Raw genomic sequence first — 16,307 nt, forward strand, 5'->3', positions numbered from 1 at the left:
CACATGGTATTTAATTGTTCCTTTTTAAGAAACTATACTTGCAGGTCAAAATAGCCTTAATAATTGTGTATTGTCAGCTTACTTCAAAGCAGCTCACCTAGGTCCCAGCCCAAGACCAGGACCACCTGGGACCCAGAAGGCACATTCTCCAAAGACAACTTTCACTGCAAAGATTAGCCGTGTGTAACTGGCAACTGTTGGAGAACTGAAGATGAAGGACTGTATTTTTTTTTTTTTTTTTTTTTTTTTTTTTTTTTTTAGTTTTCCAGCATGGACTATGCAGTTAGACTGAGCCCTGAGACTGCTAATTACAACAATTTCAATAAATACAAATAACTCTAACCCACCATGCCACCAGTCTTTGGAGCAAAATAGGAGCAATTATATTTCAAGCAAGTCAGTTCAAAGGCATGACTAACTCCTTACAAGGAGCCAAATTGTCCATGGGTGTTGAGTGGCTGTGAAACATCACGCCCTTCATCTCTGCCAAGGAGCAGGTTCAGGTGTGCACAGGTAGGTTTGGCCGCCAGCCTTCCCTTGGGAGAACAAGTGCTATAGTCCCTGGTCAGACTCCAGGCTGAGCTCAGAACATCAAAGGAAGTCATTGGTGGAGAGTGACTTGTCCTGACAGCAGCAACATCATCTCGACATCCAAGTCCTGTGCATTTTGATTGAAGTTTCCCCTCAACCCTAACGCCATCAGAGCGAGGTGTAGGCCTTGAGGAAAGCCCCCCTGTCCAGCAGGCTCACTTTTCACACAGCTGCACCTCATCCCTGAACCTCACCTGCACAGCTCAGCCAGCCCACTGCTGCTGTGCTCCCAAAGGGGACGGGGACAGAACATGACAGAGGCCACGGGGACTGAGCAGGCAAAGGAGTCCTTTACAATTTCTCTTCAGCATGAACCAAGTGACATCCCACAGTACAACAAAGACTTATCATGCGAGTAGCTCATGAGCACACAGAGGATGCCAACTCAGGTGTGTCCTTGCGCGAGCGCTGGGTGAGAGGAGAAGGTAGATAAGGCCTCAGCCTTCTGAGCACGAGTGGCCAGCCCTGCCAGGCAGTTGACCCAGGCAGTGGCAACAAGCGACAGAGTTCCCTTTCCCAACCCCTCCCCCAGGGTTGCCCCAGCCCTGGGAAGCCAGCACTGGGGAGATGCTAGACCCTCATGTTGGTGCCCCTCCTCCCGTGGTCATGAAAAACAACAAGCAGACTCTGACCTCCTGAGGACATACTGGAGAGCAAAACAAGAGTCATCAGCGAGATGGGCCTGAGTCCAGCCCGCAGCACAGGGCTTGCCAGGTGCTCCCTGCTGAGCCTGAGTCCAGCCAACAGCAGCTTGGAAATCAACTGACAGTTGCTGAGCTGAGAGTTATCCACGGTCCCAGGTAACCTGGAAACTATGTAGCTCAGACGAGGCACCCACAGACCTATATTGAGAGAAAAGGGGAGTCAGAAGGTATTTAACATGTTTTTAACTATTGTGATGTGAGCTCAGGTCCCAGGAGATGGCTGCCTGAAGGGTGGATCTGATGAGGATCCCACAGCCCTCCGCAGCAGCCTCAGGGTCCTCTCCCCAACAAGGATCACTCCTCCTGACCAAAGGAAAGGAGGAGATGCTGACTGCAGGGTCCCTGCTGAAACCATGTCTCTCCTGGAAAGGGAAAGGAGGGCTGCCACAACCCTGACTCTACTTACATGTGAGCAGGGACATGCCACTTCCTCGGGTTCAAATCCTAACTCAGTCACTTACTGGCTGTGTTAGGGGATTAACGAGCTCATTCATATAAACCATTCTACGAGAGTCTGGCAGGCACATGGCCGGCCTTAGGCCTTTGTCTGTGGTTATGACTGTTATCTTTGTTAGTCATCACTTAGAGAGAGACGTGCAGAGCTCCCATGATGGGGTGTGGAAGACAGCACAATCAGCAAACACTGCGTTAGAATAGTCGAGGTCAGCGGCAAAGCTGGGGGTGTGCGTGAAACGGGAAGAGGCCATAGCCAGGGGGGTGTCAAAAAGGAGGAAGGGCCTGGGAAAAGTCACCATCCAGCAGGGAGCCCATGGGAACACACGGTGGAGGGCCCTGGATGGCCCAAGTGCCTGCCGTGCCTCCTAGACCCCCGCCCCGCTCCCAGTAAGCTGTGCTGCCCTGAGGGTGTGGGACAACTCCCCTGAGCTGGGCTCCCTAGAAGGCCCAGCCATCACCCTTCCACCTAAACAGAGGCCTACAAATCACCAAGGCCTCCTTGGTCTCTAACCTTGGAGACAGCAGGACATACAATCGCCTGTGAGCCCAGAGCAAGACCACAGCGGGCCCGAACCGTGACCGCCTCAAAATGCGACGTGAGAGAGACTGGCAGGGTCCTCCTTCCCCAAATCATCCATGACATCTGTAAAGACCCCACCACTACAGCTTCATCCCTGTGGATTCATTCTACCACTGTCAGGCTTCAGGAGCGCCCACCACACGGAGGTTTAGACACTGTTGCCTAAACTCTCCAAGTTCATCTGAAGCGAGCTCATCACAGCCGCTCTAAGCCCCTGCCCTCCAACCTGTCTCTTACCTGGCGGGACACACACAGTCTACATCTCTGCAGACCTGGACCTCAGCCTCAGCGCTCCTTCTCCTCCTCACCACCCCATCCCCCTGGTTCTGCCGCTTCACTTCCTCTGTGTTTCTTGAACCTCCCCTTTCTCTCAGCCTACACTAGAGTCTGGACACCACTGGCCTGGCGGCCTCAGATCCGGGTCCCCCAGCAGGCTCCGGAGGATGCCCTCTGCTCATCCACCCTCTGCAAAGACCCCCAAGTGCGGCTGCACCCCACAAAGCTGGCATTTGTCTTGGCCCTAAATGGCCGAATATTGTCTATTTCACATGGTTCAACCCATAAACGGTGGAGAGGAATCCAGAGGTCCTGATTCGAATCCTCAGTAGCTCCACTTGCCAAGCTGCTTAGCTACCTAGCTCCAGCCTATCCTTTCACACTACCCAGCAGCACCAAACACGCAGCTTCTAGAACTCTCCCTCCATTTCGCCTTGGCTGTGACTTGGCTGTGTAGCCCTTCTGCCTGGCGTTATCCACATGTTCTCCTCTCTTTTCCCACTTGTCCTTTAGACCGAGACTAGCTGTCACCTCCTCCAGAAAACCTTCCTTGACCAGCCCTCGTCCACAGTAAGTAGTGCCCGTGCTCCTAAAGCTTCCCTGGGATTAGCACTGCACTGACCACATCGGCTTCAGTTTTTCCTTCCACTTCCGGCTCTAGTGTAGAACTCACAGGGCAGGAACAAGGTTTTCATGTCCCCAGCATCGGGAACAGCAGCCCTTGGTTAACACATACTGAGTGACTCACAGGAAGTGTTGGCTGGAGCTCATTCACACTAGCATGTAAATGACTGATACACATCTTTTCCTGAAAACAACCCTTGCTGGGGGAGAGGAAGGGGAAACCCCAGAGCCCTGGGCAAGTGAAGCGGAGGAAGCAGCCCCACCTGGAGAGGGACAGGTCCAGGGAGTCCGGAGGCCCAGCGTCAACCCTGGTTGTGAAGGTGGGCTCCGTTCTGCACGTCTCCCGAATGGCTTGGGTGAAGGGAATCGTGGTTCCTATTTGAACAAGTGAGAGACCCTTAAGGCAGTTTCCAGACGGAAAACTTCTCAAAGGGACTGGGAAGCGTGGGCAGCTCGGGCAATCGGAGCATCTGAGCACAGAAGCAGCTGAGCAGGTGAACTCCAACTGCCTCTGCTCAGAGCGGCTGCTTCCCAGCAAACCGCAGTCCTGCCCCCACGCCCACGCACACTGCGGATTGGCACTTCACACAGACTAATTAACAAATAGCAGGGCGATTAAATCACGCAGCCCATGGTATTTTCCTAACTCCTCTCAGTGGCGGCAGAGCATGAAAGTGAAATCAGGAGCTCTCCCCAGAGGCCTCGCTGCCGACCGCAGGCCGGTCTTCAGAAGGAGCAGCAGCCACCGAAGAGGCACAGCCCTCACGCACTCCGGAGACCATGGACAGCTGCCTCTGTGGCCATGTCCTGCCCTGTCTCTCCTCCTAGTCCTGGGCTGGGCTCTGGCCCCCCAGGAGTAGAGAGCAGGTCCCGGTCACTGGCTTTCCGTGCTTTCTGTCCCTGGGTCTTGCCCCTTGTGCGGAGCTGCTGGCTGCCCGCCTCAGCTCCCACCCACCTGCTCTCAGGGCACAGCTGCTCCAAAGCCGCCCCTCTCCTTCCTCCCCTTGGCTCCAGGCACGGGCGCTGGGCCCCGCCTGGACACTCACGCGTTCGGTTGTCTTCTCTCCTGCTGGTCAAGCACCCCTTTCTGCTAGGGTTCAACTCCTCTGGGCTCTGTCCTCCTCTCTTTACACGGCAAACCGAGGACCCAGCTGCCCCTTGTTCAAACGCCAGGAGAGGGCTCCCAGCCAGCAGTCCAGACAGAACACTCCAGATGCTCCGTGACACTCAGACAGATCCTTGCAGAAGAGAGACTTTCTAGAGCCTGGACAATTCCATAAATGGCCGTAAGGACTTTGCTGTAAGGACTGTGCTCTGGGAAACTGGGTTTTCCCTCTATGAGTTAGAATTCCATGACAACACGGCCCCCAAAACACAGATGCTGTTTACCTCTGTTCATACAGCCAAGCTCATTAAAATTCATTAAAGCCACCGACTATCATTCTACTGAAAATCATTTATAACAAATCAGACTTACAACAGAGTTTGATGTTGCATAGTATTCAATTTGATCAAATCAGTCAAGACATAGAAAGCTCCCATAAGGAGAAGAAAGAGGGTGATGTAGAAATATAAAGGGGTAAAATGATGGCACGATGGCTAGAGTGCAGAGTGCACAGAAACCAGAATTCACCTTCCTCAAGGCTAGCTCAGGGCAGGATCCTAACACACACACACACACACACACGCTCAGGCATGCACGCACATGTACACACACATGCGCACGTATGCACATGCACGTACCTAAGCACACAGTGGCTTCACATTACTGCTCCATCACTCCTTTCTGACATGCAAACGCTACTTTGCACTTTTCACCCGCTCCCCAACTAGGAATTCCTGCATACTTATCCCCAGAAGTTAGAATTCACATGGCAGATAATAGAATTTCTGCCAATTAGTTCACTTATTTAACAAGGTAGGCTCTTTCTCTCCCGGAAATGGTCATCTGTAGGTTATCATAACATTTCACGTGGGCTTCCTCCAGGGAATAGGAAGGAACAAGGACAGTCAGCAACTGTCTGGAGAGCATTGCCTTGCTGGTTTAAATGCTCCAGCAAGTGTTTGCAGTGGGACCAACAGCAGGTAGAGACACGGGTGGAGTGTGCTGGGGGCAGGAGGAACTGCCTGGGAAGGTAAAAAGGAATGGAAGAAAGAGAGGGACCATCCCAGAGAAGAGCAGTGTGATCTTGATAACTTCAATGCCTGTCAGCCAAGCATTCAGGATTTATTTCTACCCAAATTATCCTAAGAGAGGCAATGGCCTCATTCAGTGCGGTGGAGAAATGGGCTCTAGCTCCTAGATGAGAATGGCGGCCAGCCTCTGCGGATGGACAGGAGAGCTGCCAGAGAGAGCCAGGGCCATCCTGGTGGCGGTCGCAAGTCTCACCCCAACCCGCTCCAAACCCACCCCGGAGGCAGGTGCTACCAACGCCATGTAAAGCACCTGCTGAGGTCTGGGAGAGGCCACGCCCATAATCACAGCAGGGCGTTTGTTGTGCTTTTGAGAGTCAGCCCATTACTCCTGCTGAGACGCCAGCATCTATGTGTGCCAAGAACGCTGTGACTAAGGGCTATTAACAGGGTGGCCCTAGTTCACTGGAGAAATTGCCTGACTTTCAAGAAGTTCCCCATCTCGTTCCTTTCTGAAGGGTAAGTGTAATGTAGACCTAGGTCATCGTTTGTATTAGAAGACACGTTGGCCGCTTCCCTGAGTCAGGCTTTCACTGAAACATAATCGCTACTCACCTCCCAAAACAGAAACTATATTGCACTACACTATTCCATATTATACTCTGTGGTGCTGTGCCATGCTATACTGTGTAATATCATACTGGACTACACTATATTATGCTGTACTGTACTACACTATGTTATACTATACTATACAATATGACATTATACTGTGTGTACTACACTGTCCTCTGCTGCACTACACTATGCTATACAACACTATACTATACGATGCCACACTATACTAAACTACACCACGCCATACTGTATTATACTCTACCACACTATATTAGGCTACAACACACTACACTATGCTACACTATGCCATATTATACTATACCATACTATATTACACTACACTACAATATGGTTCACTATGCTATACTATACGACACTATATTATACTACACTATATTATGCTACACTATACTACACTATGCTGCACTATACTGTGTCATACTATGCTACCCATACTATACTATGCTATAAAACAATACACTATGCTATGCTACACTATACTATATTATACTATACTGCACTATATTATGCTACACTATACTACCCTATTTACACTATACACTATCCTACCCTATATACACTATGCCATACAGTGCTATTTTATACTGCACTGTACTATATTATGCTACACTATGCTATGCTATATTATATTATACTATACCACACTGTATTATGCTACACTATACTATACAATGTTATATTTTACCATACTGTACTATGTTATGCTACACTACACTATGTTATGCTATATTATACTATACCACACTATATTATATTACACTACACCACACTATGCTACACAATGCTGTATTATACTCTACTGTACCATAATATATTACACTACACCACACTATGCTACCCTATGCTACATTATACTGTACCATGCTGTATTACACTATACCCCACTATCCTACACTATGCTATATTATACTATATGAGCCTATATGCTACACAACAATACACTATGCTACACTATACTACACTATACTTTTTATACTGTGCTATACTATGCTACACAATGCTAAACTATACTATACAATGCTGTCTTACACTATACTGTACTACATTATGCTATACTGTGCTACGCTATACTATATTACATTATACCACACTATATTATGCTACATGATACTACACTATGCTGTGCTATACTTTACCACATTATATTATGCTACACGATACTACACTGTGCTGCACTATGCTGTATTATACTATCTTATACCATACTGTAGTATATTATTCTACACTATACTGCACTATGCTGCATTATACTATCTTATACTATACTGTAGTATATTATTCTACACTATACTGCACTATGCTGTGCTACACTATATTATACTGTGCCTCACTATATTATGCTGCACTATACTACACTGTGCTGCACTATGCTGTATTATACTATCTTATACCATACTGTAGTATATTATTCTACACTGTAACGCACTATGCTGTATTATACTATCTTATACCATACTGTAGTATATTATTCTACACTGTGCTGCACTATGCTGTATTATACTATCTTATACCATACTGTAGTATATTATTCTACACTATACTGCACTATGCTTTATTATACTATCTTATACCATACTGTAGTATATTATTCTACACTATACTGCACTATGCTGTGCTACACTATATTATACTGTGCCCCACTATATTATGCTGCACTATACTACACTGTGCTGCACTATGCTGTATTATACTATCTTATACCATACTGTAGTGTATTATTCTACACTATACTGTGCTATGCTGTATTATACTATCTTATACCATACTGTAGTATATTATTCTACACTATACTGCACTATGCTGTGCTACACTATATTATACTGTGCCCCACTATATTATGCTGCACTATACTACACCATGCTATATTATACTATACCACAGTATGTTATGCTACACTATACCATACAATGCTTATACTATACTGTACTATATTATGCTACACTATGCTACGCTATGCTACATTATACTATACCACAGTATATTACCTTAAACGATACTACACTATTCTACACTATACTATACAATGCTATCTTATACTATACTGTACTGTATTATGGCATACTACGCTATGCTATGCTATGCTATATTCGACTATACCACACTATAGTACGCTTCACTGCACTACACTCCAGCACACTACATGACACTACACTACACTCTACAACACTGTACTACATTGCACTGCATTACTCTATGCTGCTCTACGGTGACTGCATTACCCCACACCACACCACACTACACTCTTCTTTCACAGCCTATCTCCAGTACAGAAGAAGGAACAAGGTCTGGAGTCAGGAATGGACATGTACATGATTTAAGGCCGGCCTCACCTCCCTCTGTGCCTGCCTTTTATCTATCACAGAGGGACTCTAACATGTCCCTGGTCTATGGGCCAGAGCTGTTATCGTGACCAGATGCAGTCTGAGAAGCCACTTCGAGACGCTGAGGCTCTGTCCGTAGAGCCCTGTGATCCTTTGAACTGTGTACGTCGGAATCCACTGAACATCATGTACCTATTGGGTGACTGAATAACTGACCCCCTCTCTCTTCCTTCCTCTTTTTCTTCAATACTGTTTGACCAATCTGGAAAGGTTTGATCCCCATTTTTTAAAATCCCAGGTGGCCACAGCAGCTGCCCCGGCCCTGTGCCTGTCTAGACCTGCTGTGGAGTTGGCTGCACTGCCCTTGCATGTTGCCGCTGACGTTTCCGTGGAGCCTCCGGCCTGCACAAGCACGTAGGGTGTGACAGCCTCCTGAGGCTGCCATCGCGAAGGACTGCAAACATGCGGGTTAAAACAACAGAAATGTCCTCCTTCACAATCCCAGTGTCCTGAGGCCTGAAATCAAGGTGTCGGCAGGGCCCTGTTCCCTTGGAGGCTCTGGATGGAATGTCCCTCACCCCTCTCAGCTTCTGTGACTGCCGTTGGTCCTGGGAGTCACCAGGCTTGCAGCTGCATAGCTCCCATTTCTGTCTATAATGCTATGCTATACTATATTATAGCATATTGACCTATGCTATACTATGCTATGCTCTATTGCACTGTGCTATACAACACTACACCGTACGATACTATGCTATACTACATTACACCACGCCATCCTATGTTATACCCTACCATGCTATATTATGCTACCTATGCTGTGTCGTATCCTACTGTACTTGGTGTAGCACTTGACAGAGTGCAGTGTAGTGTAACAGCATACTGTAGCATTGCCATTGCGTGGCCTTCTCTCTGTGTGTCCATGTGCTTTTCCCTCCTTAGAAAACACAGCTATTGGGTTAACGGCCCGTGAAAAGACCTCATATTAACGTGAGCGTATCTGGAAAGACCCTATGTCCAAACAGTCACATTCATAGGTACTGGCATCGGGATGTCAGCACAGTTTTAGGGGGACACGATTCAACCCACAACACCGAGAAATTATCCCAGAAGCACCTCTGTCCTCCCCTGTCCCTAGAAACACTGTCACCCCGGCACAATATGTGCCCCTGGGGAGGGGAGGCAGGCACCCCATGGCTTTCTCCAGGTAGGAAGGAAGCAGTGGGTGACAGTGGTGTGCCCGCTTTGGGGGAGGCCACCCATCTCAGTGGGTCTTCCTTTCCTCACCTGTACCTGTTCACCCCCAACGTGAACCAGCAGAGGTGGTTAAGAAGCAAAGGAACTAATTACAGAAAAAGGAGTCACAAGTTTCAAGACCTAGTTAACACGGGAGGAATTGGGTGGAGGGACCAGCTCGGAGGCCATTCACCTACAAGCTCATGGAAGCTTCGGTCAGTGATGACAGTGCTGTCAGGGACCAGGTGGGAGATAGCCCATCGTGCAGAGCAGGGAGGGCACTGCGTCCTGCTACCACCTGCCCCAAAGCCTCCCAGGACCACCTCCAGGGTGGGTTTCCAGCAGGTTGGATGCCCTTGATGGAAGGACACCAGATGCTGCCATGTTGGGTTTCACTGTGCGCAACAGACCCACAGACCAACTTCCTACCAGGAAAGAGCAAGGGAAGAGGGTGGGGAGTTGGGTTTCCTGCATCTGTCTGCAGTGGGGAGCACCTGCACCTTTCCTGCACAGGGTCATGTGTTGTGCTGTTGCGTTTCCAACAGGTGCAGCCAGCTGCATTAGCAAACCTTGTATGGACGAAGCAAAGGAAATGGTTTTGCCATCTTGGTGACTGCCGTTCTCTGTGTACATGTCTGGAAATGTGCTAGTCACACCATTTATTTAACTCCGAGAACTTTAACAAACTCTGTTGTCAAGTTAAAGTAACTCTTCATTTTCTAAGAGACTCACTCAGGGCTGGACAGAGACGCCTGAGGGGAAGGTCAGCTAGAACCCTGAGTCCTTGCAGGACATACTGTTACTGAGATGGAGACCCTTTCCCCAGCCCACAGCCAGTAAGAAACCAAACACGACTAGAAGACTATGGATGTCACTGTGTTTGAGGTGGAGGGAGGAGCATCCAGCTAGTGGTCCACGAGGAAGCAGCATCTCTCCAAAACCAGGGGCACAACAGCAGGTCCGACAGGATCTCCACAACCTTGGCCACAGTAGGTGGTGGTCAGGGGCCTCTGCAGCGTGCTTAGCAACTTCATGGTGGTAGGAAGACTGGACCCTCAATCACTTTGCTTCTGGACATCCTGGTGGCTAATGAGCTCGGTAGCAGTTCCTCCACTGGTAAGCACCAGCAGCAGGGCACTGTTGAGAGGGCGATGGTCCTTCCATGCCGGCTTCATGCTCCCCTGTGGACTCCCTACACCTTCATCCACTGACAGCCTCAGAATGGTCATACGTGTGCATGCTAGACAAGCAAAAGCTACTTCACCGTGGGTAAGACGGTGGACGCTGACGTCGATTCCAGGTTCAAATCCCTGCCCACTGTGTCCCTGCTGTGACGGGAAAGTTGGTCTCCCCATCTTTGCCATGAGAGCACTGTCATGCTGACCCCACTGTGCCGACGTGGTAAGTGCTGGGATAATACCGAGTGGAGGGCATGGCCGAGCATCTGGTGCCTGGAAGAGCCAGAAGGACAGTGGACATTAGCGTCGTCACTATCATCGTCCTGCCCCCACCCCACCATCCATTTGCCCTTCTGACAGGTGCCCGCTCCTCTCCTGATGGGTGCAGCCACTAAGCAGCCCTGTCAGGAGGTAGAGGGCAGGAGGAAGGAGTGCCAAGGGCATTCTCCTCCCACTGACTGACTCAGGGCACAGCCAGTCCCAACATGGGGCACCTCCTCTGGCTGAGCTCCCGTGGGACAGCCTCACAGTCCTTCTCCCACCAGGCACATCTCTGCACCCCACTCTAGCACTTGCTGGTCTCTATGTGATCACCCCACCCCCTTCGAGTTCTTAGCTCTTCCACACGCACGTGAGAAAATGCTCCGGAAAATCTCTTCCTGCTGCGAGCACTCAGAATGGCTTTCTGATTGGACCCAAATCAGTACTGGGCGTAGTCTTCTCTCTAGAAAACAAAGGTCCTGCAGCCTTGAAGGTCTCCATCCTCCCCTGAGAGTGAGGTGAGGCTCAGTGATAGAAGGTGGCCGTGGTGGGTCTGCAGCCTCTGCCAAAGTACAGGGTCGGCAATCAGCCCTCGGAGCCCTCGGAGTCCTCAGGGCCCTTGGCCACCAGGAGGCCCTGACCAGGCAGATGGAGTCTTTGTTACAGAGCTGGGCCCAAGGGGAGGGGCAGATGTGTGCGGGGGACTGAGGGCTGCGGAACCACCCTGGAAGCAAATATTTGTTTCTGCAACAATCTCCATTCCCCAGAGTGCAGATAAGATTAGTGTGGCACTGAAGATAAAGAAAAATCGAATTTCACCTGTTGCCCTTGGCCCCACCTAGGCTCAGCACCTACCCATCTCAGCCGCAGGGGCAACCCTTGTGCAGGTGAGCCCAATCGCCTCCCCCACTGCCCCAACAGAGCTGCTCGTGCAGCCATCAGCAACGCAGCTCCCACCTCTGAGAACAGCCGCCTGCTAGGACCTCGGAAAAGCCAGAGGAAAAATGTAGGCAGACAGGAGCCGAGGCAGCCGGGCAGCTGGGCAGACCTGGGCAGGGTGGGCAGCGATGCTGCAGTGGCACAGGAGGGCCTCTTGTGTGTCCCCCCAACCATCCACCGTGCTCTGCTGGTTGCCCCTGTGGACAGGACAGGACCTACTTGGGCCCCACTCATGCACAGCAGGCTCTTCCTTGGAGCCATCCTCCCCTGGCTCTCGGGGGCTCCTCCCAGCCTTCCTGGGAGCTCCTTCCAGCTCCTTGGTGGCTTCTCTGTCACGCTGGCAAGCACCGCATCCCCCAGCCCTGGCAGGGCTCCCTTTTCTTCTCTCTCCTTGACACCTGCCTACCACCCACTGCCATGGCTTCAGTCTCCACTCATTGCCTTCTTCTCCCAAACTTATGTCCTTTTCTTTTCTTTTCTTTTTTCTTTCTTTCTTTTTTTTTTTTTTTTTTTTTTTTTTGACAGAGTTTTGCTCTTGTCACCAAGGCTGGAGAACAGTGGCGTGATCTCGGCTCACTGCAACCTCCAACTCCCGGGTTCAAGCGATTCTCCTGCCTCAGTTGCCCATGTAGCTGGGATTACAGGTGCCCACCACCACCCCCAGCTAATTTTTGTATTTTTGGTAGAGAAGGGATTTCACCATGTTGGCCAGACTGGTCTCAAACTCCTGACCTCAGGTGATCCACCCGTCTTGGCCTCCCAAAGTGCTGAGATTATAGGCATGAGCCACCGCACCCAGCCTAAACTTATTTTCAACCCAGATCTTTCCCCCGGGCCCCACCATGTATCCCCAGGTACCTTCCTATTGAATATCTCCAACCAGTTACCCCTTAGACTCGTCCAACTTAATCTACCCGAGATGGAGCTCACCTGCTCCATGTACCCTCACCTGACATGGCTCTCTCTCCCCTGCCTTCCACTGGTGACACCTGCCCATCCCAAGCCGCTCATGCGGGACAGGGTGTCCTCTCACCGCTTTCTCTCACATGGCCTCACATCCAAGCCCTGTCCCACTCCCACCAGCCCACGTCTGCAGCAAACCTACTTCTCTGCAACATGGTGTTCCAGCCCCAGCCATATCCTGGCTTCCTGCTGGGCCACACCAGCTGCCTCCCCACTGTCTCGCCATTGCCGGACTCCCCCTGCACCCATGTTATAATTAATACACGAGCTGGGTGTTCTTTCAAAAACCCAAACCAGGTGAGTTTACTGGATGAGCCCTACCTGGTCTGTCGCAGATGTGGTCCAGGGCCCCCTCCCCACTGTGTTTCTCTCCTCCTGGACCCCTTACTCACTAAGCCCCCCCACCTGGCCCAGGGCAGGCACCATTAGCGGAGCTGAAGGCTCAGCCTGTGGGCTTGGGGGCTGACTCAGAAAAGGCAACGTGAGCACACCCACATCTTCGCCTATTTCAGAAGAGGAATGCAGGGCTCTGCAGCCTAAAGCCATCAGACCCAAGGGGACATCCGTGGGGATTCTCATCCTTGAAGACGCAGAAGCCCCCACCCCACCACTTGAGGCAGCAAAGAGGAAACGCAGCTGCCAGGCACCTGCAGGCCTCCGCTGGCCCCTCACTCCCCTCTCCATCCAGTAGTCTTGAGTTCTAAGGACCGTCACAGGCCATAGCCCCAAGCACTCAAGAGAATGGAGGTGTGGGGGTCCCAGACAAAGAAACCACCTGGTGTCACCGAGAGAAGCGGAGGAGATGATCAGGGGCCCGGAGTCCCAGATGAACAGACAACCATGAGGATGTGCGGTCTGAATGCTCTCCTCATGATCAAACACACTAAACTGTCACCGGAAGACTCCCTTCCTAGGCCTGGCTGTGTCACCCACCAGCCAGGTCACTAGACAGGTCTCCCTGCCCCTCTGGACACAGCTGCCTCTCCTGGCAGAGCCGTGGGTCGAGTTGGAAGCTCACGCGGCCCCTTTTGGCTCTGACACTCCACTGTCTATGAGTCACTGCGGCTTCCGGTGGTTTGTCACTGAGGCTCACAGGGAAACCAAAGAAAGAACAATCGCAGCCCAGGGTAGCGAGTTCACGGGCACCGGGTCCAGGACTTGCGTAAGGAGGCCCGGTGACCTTCAGCACCGTGGTGACTCAAGGTGGTACTTTTCCACTGCCAGCAGGCACAAGCCCTCTCACGCGTGGCACCGGCACCTGCATTAAAACGATGTTTTGATGATGTTGCAGGACTTAGATCCACCTTCAAACATGAAAACAAATAAGAGTCCTGGCCTGGTGTTGTTGGAACAATTCCCTGGATTCCGTGTCGAGTCGAGTCCTGCATGGAGGGACAGTCAGGGCAAGCTGGTTACCTGGCCTTGAGTCACCACCAGCTTTCTCCCAGAGCCTCTGACTCATGGGCATGTTATTTGGGGAAAGAGTCACAAAACCATCACCAGCTCCTTCCTCTCGCTCCTCCCAGCTCCACACTTGGCCATCACCGAGTGTTTTTGTTTCACTGCAGTAATCCAGATGAACCCTAATTGTGTTTGTATATCCCAAATGGGAGGTGTCAAACAATCAGAATTCTCTGCATTTGATTTGTAGGACTAAATGGCAGTTCCTTACAGAATGGGCTTAGATTCCAGATTCATCTGAAAACAAAACACTTCTAGCTCTGACCTCTGCGGAACAATAAATTCATGTTTTCAGTGTTCCCCTAAGGCCTGGCCAGATCCTCAGGAATCCTCAATGAATCCATCCTCCACATCATTTCTACTCCCGAAGTCAGGACAGACGGGTTCACCAGCAAACATCCTCTACCGAATCCTGGTTGACCAGCACCTTTTCCTCCCAGTGTTTGTAGGTAGAATTTTCCTAAGCCACATGCACCCTGCCGGCCATGGGCCGTGCTCTGATGGGAAGGGCAGTCTCGTGGGAGTGACACACGGGGCCTCTGCCATCAGACACCCCTGTTCCAATCCTGGTGCCCCTACTCTGCCTGAGCTCAGCAAAATGGGACACTCACAAATCCTACTTTAGAGGGTTTTCTCCTGAGTACTCAGTGAGTATTCATGTAGAGAAATTAGCCCAGTTCCTTCCCCACAAGGACCTCAACAATCCTGTCCATGATTGTCATCCAGGATGAACTGCTGCTTACTTATAACCAGAAGAGTTAGAACTCGTTCTGAACCTCCTGAGGCCAAACTGCCACAAAATTCCAAACAAATAAAATGTGAATGAATATTTGAAGACAGGGTCTTGGAAGCCTGACTCTTTAAGAGCTTGCTTTTAAGTGAAATATGTACACACACACACACACACACACACACACACACACACACACACACACAAAGCGGAGAGAGGGGGCAAAGCAAAGATGTCCTTGAAACTTAAATCATGCGGCTTTTCTGTCCAAGAGTCCAAGAAAAACACAGGTCTTCCCTTGACATTTGGAGGCAGTTCCTTGTCTCTATTCTTCTACCTCTTCGCTGCCATTTCTTTGAGAACAGGCTGAAGAAAGGGGCTGTAATGCAGCTATCAATCCAGGTTGCATGCATTAGTAATATTTGGGGTAGGGGGAACTCGAGAGAAAGAATCCTGCAGAACCATGAGCCCAGATGAATCAAAATGTCTAACTATTTGGCTACCAAACTAAATAGAAATTAAATGTTCACACTCCCAGATCTTCCACTTTGAGAAGCTTTTTGTTGCTTCTATTTTGGAGCCCACCACATTACGTACAAATGGCACACAAGGGGGTCCCACTCATCGAATACCGTGACCCCCTGTGTTCGCTGAAGGTCAGCTTCACATAACTCCGAAATAGCAACACCGAAAATCTGAAATTACGACATCTGAGTCATTTTATATCAAAAAGATACACTTCTTCTTGGAATTGAAGGGGAAAACATCAATAGATTCAACATAAAAGCCTAACATTTGGTACATCAACCAAACATAACATTTTAAAAAATTAAATAGGAATCTGAGAAGTACTTGTAATACATGTCATAAAGGAAGGTGATATGCCAAACTACAAAAGTTACAGAAAAAACCCACTAAGATGCAGACAGAAAAATAGAAAAGGCAGCTAAATGGACAGAAAAGGAAATAAAAATCGCTAATAAAATATTAACTGCATTAGTATAAAAGAAGTATAGTTAAAATAGCAAGGTGGTGTTTTTGCCTATCAAATTAGCCAGGGCATGTTAGGGGTGTGTACACAGCCCTACAGAGGGCTGGTAAGGTATGCTGGCGTGAACATAAATTTATTTAACCTTTCTGCAAAATAATGGGCTCACATTAATCATAGACCTTGAAACAACACCCTTGCACTTTGGTACACTAGCTGTAGTGCGA

The 16,307-nt window shown here is 49.7% G+C and overlaps 1 long non-coding RNA gene across 1 annotated transcript; it reads right to left on the bottom strand.

The window, feature by feature from the left end:
- Window positions 1-311: 311 nt before the first annotated feature.
- On the bottom strand, window positions 312-10,735 carry LOC105475008 (uncharacterized). Its single transcript, XR_011621606.1, has 4 exons — window positions 10,624-10,735; window positions 3,495-3,606; window positions 2,569-3,196; window positions 312-1,433 (listed from the first exon to the last, which is right to left on the bottom strand). It is a non-coding gene; the product is annotated as an uncharacterized lncRNA (long non-coding RNA).
- Between the last annotated feature and the right edge of the window lie 5,572 nt (window positions 10,736-16,307).

This window comes from Macaca nemestrina, chromosome 4 (assembly GCF_043159975.1).
Source record: "Macaca nemestrina isolate mMacNem1 chromosome 4, mMacNem.hap1, whole genome shotgun sequence".
Taxonomy (NCBI): domain Eukaryota; kingdom Metazoa; phylum Chordata; class Mammalia; order Primates; family Cercopithecidae; genus Macaca; species Macaca nemestrina.